At 45.3% G+C, this 9,746-nt stretch overlaps 1 protein-coding gene across 1 annotated transcript in view; it reads left to right on the top strand.

Moving 5' to 3' along the window:
* Positions 1-5: 5 nt before the first annotated feature.
* The window catches only part of LOC102972793 (zinc finger protein 432), a 50,980-nt gene continuing 41,239 nt past the window's right edge, over positions 6-9,746 (top strand). Inside the window, 3 exon segments of the mRNA XM_042970268.1 lie at positions 6-1,171; positions 3,812-3,936; positions 4,209-4,303. The gene's annotated coding sequence lies outside the window, so the exon portion shown is untranslated.

Below are 9,746 nucleotides of genomic sequence, written 5' to 3'. Positions count from 1 at the left end.
AGGATAGATACACCTACATTAGTTGAAAGGGACATAAGGTAAAAGGTACAAAGTATCATGGTAATTTCTTGCTCGAGGGGCATGTTATTATTTGGACAGGGATGGGGAAAAGACTCAGTTGGTTTTACATGTGTAAAATAGGATGTGGATTCTTTGTTAAAAGATACTTTCTTTCTACCTGGATTATAAATCCCTACCCAGATAGTTTATAGATTTTCGCATATTCCCCAGCCCATAGCAGACTGGAAACAAATCCCATGGCTTTGAAAGGCGACTGAAAGTAAATGTGTGCCCTAAATGAATGACCCACTAGACTAATCAATCAAGCGGATTTTTGTTCACTTAAGGAAAGGAGCTACGGGAAAGAAATTTCAAAGATCAGAAAATTATAAAAAGAAAAAAAAAGAATCCTGAATAGAGGCCCCTGGCAATAGAGAAAGGGCAGATCAGAGAAGGAATAGGATCCTCAGAGCAAGCCCAATTGATAGAAAATGACGTCACCTCCAAAAAGGAGGACAGTGCGTTAGATGGGTGGAGGTGAGATTCTTTCGATGCTGTGAAGCGCCCTGACCCTCGCTCCACAGTCTGCCCCCTGTTAGAGCTTTTATCTCAGGGATCCCAGCTCCTTTGTGATGTGATGAACTGGGACACGTAGCTTCATCACGCTCACTGTCCTGGGAACGGGGCCTTGTCCTCTCTCCTGTACTCAGGGTTCTTTCCCTTGCTTCAGGAAAGATCTGTCCAGCTTAAAAGCGGAGCGCTGATTACAAGGGAAAAAAGTGGAAATTTGTCATCAAGTGGCTGTCTCATCATTGAATTCCAAACACTGGGTTTTTGAGGAATTTACTGCAACAGATGTTTTTTTGAGCGCCTGCACTGTGCCAGGCACTGTTGTAGACGTGGGGTACACACTGGTGAACAAAACATGCAAAATAATGGCCTCTGGAAGGATGGATTTGGGACAGATGCTCTTCAAAGAATCAGAAATGGACTCTTGTTCGGCTCAGGCTTCAGGTCATCTCCACTCCTCGTGTCGCGAATCTGCACCGCCTCTCGTGGCCCGTGTCTTTGTCCTTGAACCTTCAGTCGGGGTCCCTGAAGGGGCTGCCCAGGCCTGCCTCGAACCCTGAGGCCCAGGTGCTGACTCACCTTTCCGAGGCTGGCGTCCCAGGTAAATAAAACATTTTAGTAGGCTAGGTAATTCCAGATGGTCCTCTTTGAGAAGGCCATGTCTGTTTACATCCTTTAGGCTCCACCCCTCACCTTCATAAAAATCGTAACAATTACTAAGCGTGCTGACTGCCAGATGATAATGGCATTGTTGGTTACTTGGACTCTGGAATGCTCCATTTCCATCTTCATGTATTTTAGGGAACTGCTTTTCTACCTTTGAAGCCTCATCATTTTCCCCTCGGTCCAGGTGCCACGTTCTCAGCTGTGGCACAGGGTGACGAGTGAGGATCCTAAGGTCTAAGGGCTTGGGTCTACATGGGTCACTGCCTTGTCTGGCTCAGTGGGGTGGGCGTATTAGTCTTCTCGGGCTGTCATAGCAGAGCACAGACTGGCTGGCTTACGCAGCAGACATTTGTCACAACTCTGGAGGCTAAAGTCTGAGATCAAGGTCCCCACGGTTGGTTCCTTCCGAGGTCTTTCCTCGACTTGTACGTGCCACCTTCTCCCTGTGTCCTCATGTGGTATCTGGTCCAGGTTTCTTTTTCTTTTTTTAATTCATTTTTATTAAAAAATTTTTTTAATGTTCATTTATTTGGGGGGGAGGACAGAGCGTGAGAGGGGGAGGGGCAGAGAGAGCAGGAGACACAGATCCGAAGCAGGCTCCAGGCTCTGAGCTGTCAGCACAGAACCCGACGAGAATGGACTCCCGAGGTCATGACCTGAGCTGAAGTCAGACGCTTAACCGACTGAGCCACCAAGGCGCCCAATATATATGTATATTTAATAGTTAATATTTATGCATATATCGTATGTATATTCAGCAAACAAGTGAGTTCCCTTTTACCTTGCGGGTCCCCAAGACCACCCTCAGGTATGCTAATTTGCTAAGAAGACTCAGAACTCAGAAAGCCTTTTATACTCAAGGTTACATTTATGATAGAAAGAATAGAGATTAAAACAGCCAAGGAAAAGCCACAGCGTGACTTGGAGGGCGGCTGTGTGTCCGTGCACCCCTGGAGAGGCTGGAGACTGAAGGCGGACATGCGTGTGTCCTGCCCAGCTGATTGAGCCCCCACACGGAGCAGACATCAAGGCTCGGGAGTTTTCTGTTGGCAGTTTCCCCTGCCTTCTGTCGCAGGTGCATGCTGAGGAAGTAACACTGCCCGTGGCTCCATTGTGGGAGGTCATCTGGAAGCTCCGTGTCTGGGACTTTGCTGTGCTCTGCCCTTTGCGCCACTTTTCTTGGCTCATGTTAACCTGTATCCTTTAACTATCATAAGCTGTAACAGCTTTCAGTGAGCTCTGAGTCCCGCTAGCAAATTATCATGGTCTTTCGGAATATTCTGCCCAGCTGCAGTAGCTGTGCTGCATTTTGGGTAATTTCTAGTTCACTAATTATCCCTTCAGTGCCTCTAATATGCTTTCAACCTGTGGGGGTGTTTCTTTTTTTCAGATATACTGTTCCTCAATTCTGCCTACCTGTCTCTTTATAGTTCCTGTTCCTTAGATATTTTAAAATACTCCTGGCGACATTTTAAAAAGATGTTTATTTATTTATTCTGAGAGGGGGTGCAGAGAGAATCCCAAGCAGGCCCCACACTGTTGGCGCAGAGCCTGATGTGGGGGCTCGAACCCACGAACCGGGAGATCACGACCTGAGCTGAAACCAAGAGTCAGACGCTTAACTGACTGTGCCACCCAGGTGCCCTACCTTGCAACACTTTTTAAAAATTCCTTAGAACATTTTAAACACACTTATTAAACATGACATATCTTGTAATTCTGGCATCTCTTGTCTCCACATGGTTAATTCAGATCCACCAAGTCTGGGAAGGCCCTTGATGAGTTTTATTAATCTTGTTTTATTAAACTTGATTAATCTTGTTTTATTAATCTTAATATCAAGATTAATGTTTGGCAAGTGTATAATGTTTGGCAAGTAAGTACTCCCATGTATATGATTCTTGGTTGGCAAGAGAATGTCATATCTACTTACTACAGAAATTTCTGATTTGTCAAATAAATGGACTATTGAATGTATAAATGCAGAATATCCCAATAGTATTTTCCTTCTACAGACTGATTTAAAATAGTTTTTAATGTTTATTTATTTTTGAGAGAGAGACAGAGTGTGAGCGGGGAAGGGGCAGAGAGAGGGAGACATAGAATCCAAAGTGGCCTCCAGGCTCCGAGCTGTTAGCACAGAGCCTGATGTGGGGCTCGAACTCACAAACCGTGAATCATGACCTGAACCAAAGTCGGATGCTTAACCGACTGAGCCACCCAGGTGCCCCTACAAAGTGGTTTTTAAAAAACTGCTTGTGGAGCTCCTGAGTGGATCAGTTGGTTAAGCGTCTGACTTTGGCTCAGGTCATAATCTCACAGTTCATGGGTTCGAGCCCTGCGTCTGGAGGGGCAGAGAGAGAGAGAGACACAGAATCGGAAGCAGGCTCCGGGTTCCGAGCTGTCAGCCTAGAGCCTGACATGGGGCTCGAACCCACAAACTATGAGATCATGACCTGAGCTGAAGTCATACACTTACCCAACTGAGCCACCCAGGCACCCCAAGAAAAAATAAAATCTTAAAAAAAATAACAAAAGGGAAACACTTCTATTAAACAGGACCATGTTATTACAGGAGTTACTAACACTGGAGGATGTGACCATGGACTTCATGTGGGAGGAGTGGCAGCTCCTGGCCCCCACCCAGAAGAACCTGCCGGGACGTGATGTTGGAGGACTACAGGAACCTGGTGTCAGTGGGTGAGGACAGCCCCCCTGTCATTCAGAGACTCCCCATCAGTGGCCTTTCCTCTGTCAGCTGCTTAACACTTCAGAGTATCTGCAGCGCTTTCCAGTGGTAGATTCTCGGGTCCTTCTCTGGCTTCAGACAAGAGTGCATAACGTGTCCGCTCCTGTGAGAGAAGAACCCTGCCGTGCAGATGCGAAAACTGCCTCAGCCCCTCACGTGTAGCGTCCTCCCATCCCGACACACCCCAGCCCATCTCCAAGTGTCCTGTCTCTCCCATGGGCAGGGCATCAAGCCAACAAACCAGACGCGCTCTCCAAGCTGAACGAGGGGAAGAACCGTGGGCGATAGAAGAGGAAGTCCGCAGTGGAACCAGTCCAGGTGAGCAAGTGACAACAGCAAGGTGAATGGCTGAGGAGGTCACATTCTCACGAGCCAGGGAAGGTTCCAGGGCTGTGAGAGTGTCTGAGGATGTCTAAACAGCTGCCCCTCATATCCTTCCCTGATGAGAGCTTCTTTGTAGGAGTCCATAGGAAAATATGCCCCTTTTCTTCTTCCAAGAGCCGACCCCTGTTTATTTTATGTACATCTTAATTTTTTTAAAAGATTTTATTATTATTATTTTTAATGTTTTATTTATTTTTGAGAGACAGAGACAGAGACAGAGTACAAGCAGGGGAGGGGCAGAGAGAGAGGGAGAAGCAGGCTCCAGGCTCTGAGCTGTCAGCACAGAGCCTGACGTGGGGCTTGAACTTGTGAACTGTGAGATCATGACCTGAGCCGAAATGGGACACTTAACCGGCTGAGCCACCCAGGCGCCCCTAAGATTTTATTTTTAAGTAATCTCTACATCCAATGTGGGGCTCAAAATTATGACCCTGAGATCAAGAGTCACATGATGTACCGACTGAGCCAGCCAGGCATTCCCATCTTGATTTTTGTCATTGTTTGCTTAGTTCTCTTCTTCCTACAGTTCTCAAGTCTTTTTTGTCCATTGTTGCAGTGTCTCTAACTACTTCTTCCACACTTCCATTGCTATGAAATTCCACCTTCTAAGTGTTACTCCAAACGTAGCTCTTTGAATTCAAAATAGTCTTCCAATTGGTTCATGTAACTGCCCCATTGCAAACTAGTGATTTCCCTTCCCAGCATTCAGCCTCGCTTTGGATGCTGTGTCCACACTGTAATCTGATCTCTGTGTTTCCATGGCTTCTTAGCTTCTTGTTCTAGACTAAATGTTTGTGTCCTCTCGAGATTCAGGTGTTGAAATCCTAATCCCCAAGGTGATGGTGTTATGAGATGTGGACTTTGAGAGGTGATTAGGTCATGACGGTCCTGCCCTTTCTGCCATATTAGGTTGTAACTAGAAGGTACTGCCCACGAGGAAGCAGGCCTCACCAGACACCCAATCTGCTGGTACCCTGATCTGGGACTTCCCAGCCTCCAAAAATATGAAATACATTTCTGTCGGTTTTTGTTCTAGCAACCTGAATGAACTAATGAGACACTTCTCTTTCCCCACTCGGAAGTTGTCCAAAGATTCTGTTTTCCATTTCTTGTTCTGTTCTCCTGTCCTTAAACTTTCCCTTTAATTTGTGAGTTAAGCTTTTATTTTCAACAGAGACTCCTAAGTTCACAGAAACTCCTGAATGAATTCAGACTTTTTAGTAAGGAACTAAAATCACTTTCTCTAGAAGAAAATTTCTTCCACCTTCCTCTTTTTTTCCCCTTAAGTTTAGTGTCTTCTAACGGTTTAGAAAAATGAGTACTGTAGAAGGTTAAGAATGGGGGGCACCTGGGTGGCTTAGTTAAGCATCTGACTTCAGCTCAGGTCATGATCTCATGGTTTGTAGATTTGAGCCCCACTTCCGGCTCTGTGCTGACAGGTGGGAGCCTGGAGCCTGCTTTGGATTCTGTGTCTCCCTCTCCTCTGCTCCTCCCCTGCTTATACTCTGTTTCTCTCTCTCTCTCTTAAATAAAAAGAAGAGAGAAAGAGCAATGGAAGTTAAGAAAGAGGTGGTGAGGTTGGAAGATCTAAGAGAGGCTGGTTCTCCAAAAGCAGAACAAAAATGTCTTTCAGGAAAGTAAGAGCCATAAACGTCGTCGGGAGTTGCTGATTCAGCAAGAAAGATATAAACTAAGGGACAGGGATATGATCTTAGTGTTGTCCTCCCATTCATATAAGTGTGTGTGTGTGTGTGTGTGTGTGTGTGCGTGCGTGTGTGTATTGCTGCACTTTGAATTCTCTTTTCATGAAATGATCTCTGACTGCTTGTTTTCCTTCTATGAATTCTCTTAGTGCTTTGTGCCCACAGCACTGAAACTCAGCCTTGAAAACATCGTATCTATTTTTCAAACATTTCTTAAATCCAAGGCTTTTGTTGGAGACCATGTGTATAATGCATGCATCCAGGCCTTTCTCTCTCAGCCTGGTTGATTAGAAAATCTGTATGCAATACAGGTTTTGAACACATAGTATTGTTGCTAGAATTCAAGGTTGAGGTTACATGTCAAAATGATTAGCAAAGGTGTGATACTGTGGAAATCTAGAGGAAATAGAACCTACAGTTATATAGAGAGCCTGGGGAATAACGCCACGATATGTGGGCGCATACCTTGATTTTAAATAAAGAAGGTAATGAAGGGCAAAGAAGAGAGGCATAAATAGTAAGAAATCTGCAAGGCCATGGCCAAGACTGCCACAGAGCAGCCTGAAGCCTCACAGAGGCCAGTGTCAGAGGGTATTTGTGGGGGCAGCACTGGAATGGAAACAGGTAAATGGGGTGGTCAAGGCAATGTTATCTTTTTTATTTTTAAGTTTATTTATTTGAGAGAGAGAAAGCACGAGTTGGGGAGGGACGGGGGCGGGGTGGGAGAGAGAGAATCCCAAGCAGGCTCCACATCATTAGTGGAGAGCCCGATGCAGGACCCGAACTCACAAACTGTGAGATCACGACCTGAGCCGAAGTCGGACGCTTAACCGACCGAGCCCCCCAGGCACCCCAAGGCGATATTAACTTTTATTGCCAGGCTGACTGTTTAGACTTTAGGTATTGGTAATTGAACTAGTTGAGGTAGCATGATGAATGGTAGGGGTTTTTTGTTGTTTTGTTTTTTCAGGTCTGGGTTGTCTTAATTTCTACCTGGTGGCAGCTGTGTAGCAATAATAAGGAAGGGCCTGAGGCTGTGGGAAAAACAACGTACCAGTGGCCCGAGTCTTGGTTCAGAAGGAGGCAAGTGGTCCTAAAGGCTGCTTAACTGAGGCCAACATGGAGACAGAAATGCAGAATTATGGAAGAAGACGCAGTCCATTGCAAGATGAGGGATCAGTGCCTTAGGGGTGTCAAAATGGGAGGAAATCAGATGTGACATCTGTACAGGTACAGCTTGCAGAGTGCGACGGAAGGTGATGGTCTTCTTCTTCCGTATGGAAGCACATCTGTCCCTGGAGAAGTCTGCGTGTCCACCAGTCTGGTGGAATTTCCTGGATGGTCATTCTCTCTCACCTTTGCCCCTTTCTTCAGGAATGTGCCCCAGCTAGACTAAAAGTTGGGAGTGTGGAGATAAGAGTCTGTCCCTTAAATGTATGGCCAGGGTGATGGTGCTCTGAAGAATGAAGAAAGGGGTAAATTTTAGAAAGCGGACGACCACCCAAGAGTATCACAGAAATGTCAAACTCAAACACTGAGGGTCCAACATTCTGAATTGCCTGAGATGTTTGTTCATAACAAGCATCTGCTTCTGCCCTTGACCACCATAGTCCGTTTGCTTCCTTTGGTGGGACTCTTCCAAACCGGAAGTCTGAATGTTTGAGCAACTAACATCTTGGTCCTTTGCCTCAACTTTGTTTCAGTCTTTGCGCTCTGAACACGACCTCAGCTTATCCTTTATCCTTAAAAATTTACATACGGATATTTTCCACATCGCTGTGTCCACTCAGGCCAGTTCTCAACATTTTTCTATCCAACTGGGTACTGGCACCTTGCCGTCTAATAAAAATCAAAATGTTTATATGCTTCGGAAAGTCCACTTATTTCCCCCACATTCTGAACCTCAGTAACATCCACCCTCTTGAAGAAAGTTTCCACCTCTTGACTCCAGCAAAATATTTAGGAGTGAACCTTAATTCTTCACGTGCTTTCCCCTCCCATTTTGAACTCAGTGGTAAGACTTGTCTTACTCCACAGTGTATCCTCATTTCCTCCACCTCTCTTCATCTCCTTTGCTTCTTCTAACCACCTCTCATAATTCGCAGCTGTCTCCCTTTTTTCTTTTTTTTCGATATTGATTTTTGAGAGAGAGAGACAGAGCATGAGTGGGGGAGGGGCAGAGAGAGAGGGAGACACAGAATCCAAAGCAGGCTGTCAGCACAGAGCCTGATGCGGGGCTCGAACTCATGGACCGTGAGATCATGACCTGAGCTGAAGTCAGACACTTAACTGACTGAGTCACCCAGGCGCCCCTGCCTCCCATTTTTCTTTGCTCAGTGTATTTTCCGTACCTAGAATGTAAACTCAGAATAATACATTCACGTGTCCCCAACACCAGCACTGTGGCCAGTACCTACCAGGCATTTTATTAGGATTTGTGGAATGACTGAATGCAGCCCTTGTAACCTTGGATGAAGTTTTTTTTCCACCTGTGTTTTCTCTTCTAACAGTGGTTTTCTTATTTTCTGCTCTCTCTGCATGTTTTGCAAGATGCTATTTAGAAAGCAGCCGACTGTATAGTTATTCATTGTGAACTATCTAAACTTATTTGTATGCTTTTTGCTTTTGCCACTTGATTTTTGTGTGTTGTGTTTTTACCAGTGTTCAAGAAATAAGGGACATTAATAGAGACTCTTTTATACTGAGATCACGCAGTCAACACTAAAGATTGGCTAGTCCACACCTAGGCACTCATTGTTCTCTTCTTTCCTAGAAGCTGAAGTTGATGATCACCTACGGTGACACTTGCGTGGCTGGAGATGCCTAAAGACAACTAAATGCGGAACAATGCTGTGAACATGATGCCTCTGAAAATATCGTCCATCTGGACCATCATTTTCCTTTAAGGCAAAATTAGGGAAAAACTCTGAAATCAAATTTAAATTCAGTCAGTTAAAGCAGAGGCTATGAAATAAAGAACTCCATGGAGTGTAGTGGAGATGAGAAATCCTTTCTCCTTACAAAGTATAAGCAAATTCATACTAAAATTGCCTGAAATTGGAAAACCCATCAGCACTAAGGCTCCCATTTGTTCAGCATCAGAGGGCTCACAAAATTGGGGAATGCACGTATGCAGTGAATGTGGGGAATCCTTCATCAGGAAGTCTCAGCTCACTAAACGTGAGAGGATTCACCGGGGAGAGAAACCCCATGGATGCAGTACATATGGGAAGGCACATACCACAAAGTCCAGGCTCACTGGACACGAGAAAATTCACACAGGGGAGAAACCTATAGGTGAATATGGCAAAGCCTGTTATAGGAAGTCAGAGTCATTATACACGAGAGAAATGGAAAAGGAGAAAACCCCACTGAGGCACTAAATGTGGCAGAGCCTTGCTCATTAAATGACATCTCATTTTACTTCAGAAAACTCATACCTGAGAGAAACCCTATGTATGATTGTGGAAAGGGCTTCACCCAGAAGATTAGTTTCATTGTACGTGAGTGAACTCATACTGGTGAGAAACCCTGTATATGTAGTGAATGTGGACCAGGCTTCATCCACAAGGTGAGCCTCTTACGACATCAGGGAGTTCATGCAAACAAGGCTTCCTTTGTATGTAGGGACTGTAGGAAATCCCGTCCTCAGGGGCACCTGGGTGGCTCAGTCA

This window comes from Panthera tigris, chromosome E2, assembly GCF_018350195.1.
Source record: "Panthera tigris isolate Pti1 chromosome E2, P.tigris_Pti1_mat1.1, whole genome shotgun sequence".
Taxonomy (NCBI): domain Eukaryota; kingdom Metazoa; phylum Chordata; class Mammalia; order Carnivora; family Felidae; genus Panthera; species Panthera tigris.
Note: the sequence above shows the minus strand (reverse complement) of the source record. Positions and strands in the feature narration are given on the sequence as shown.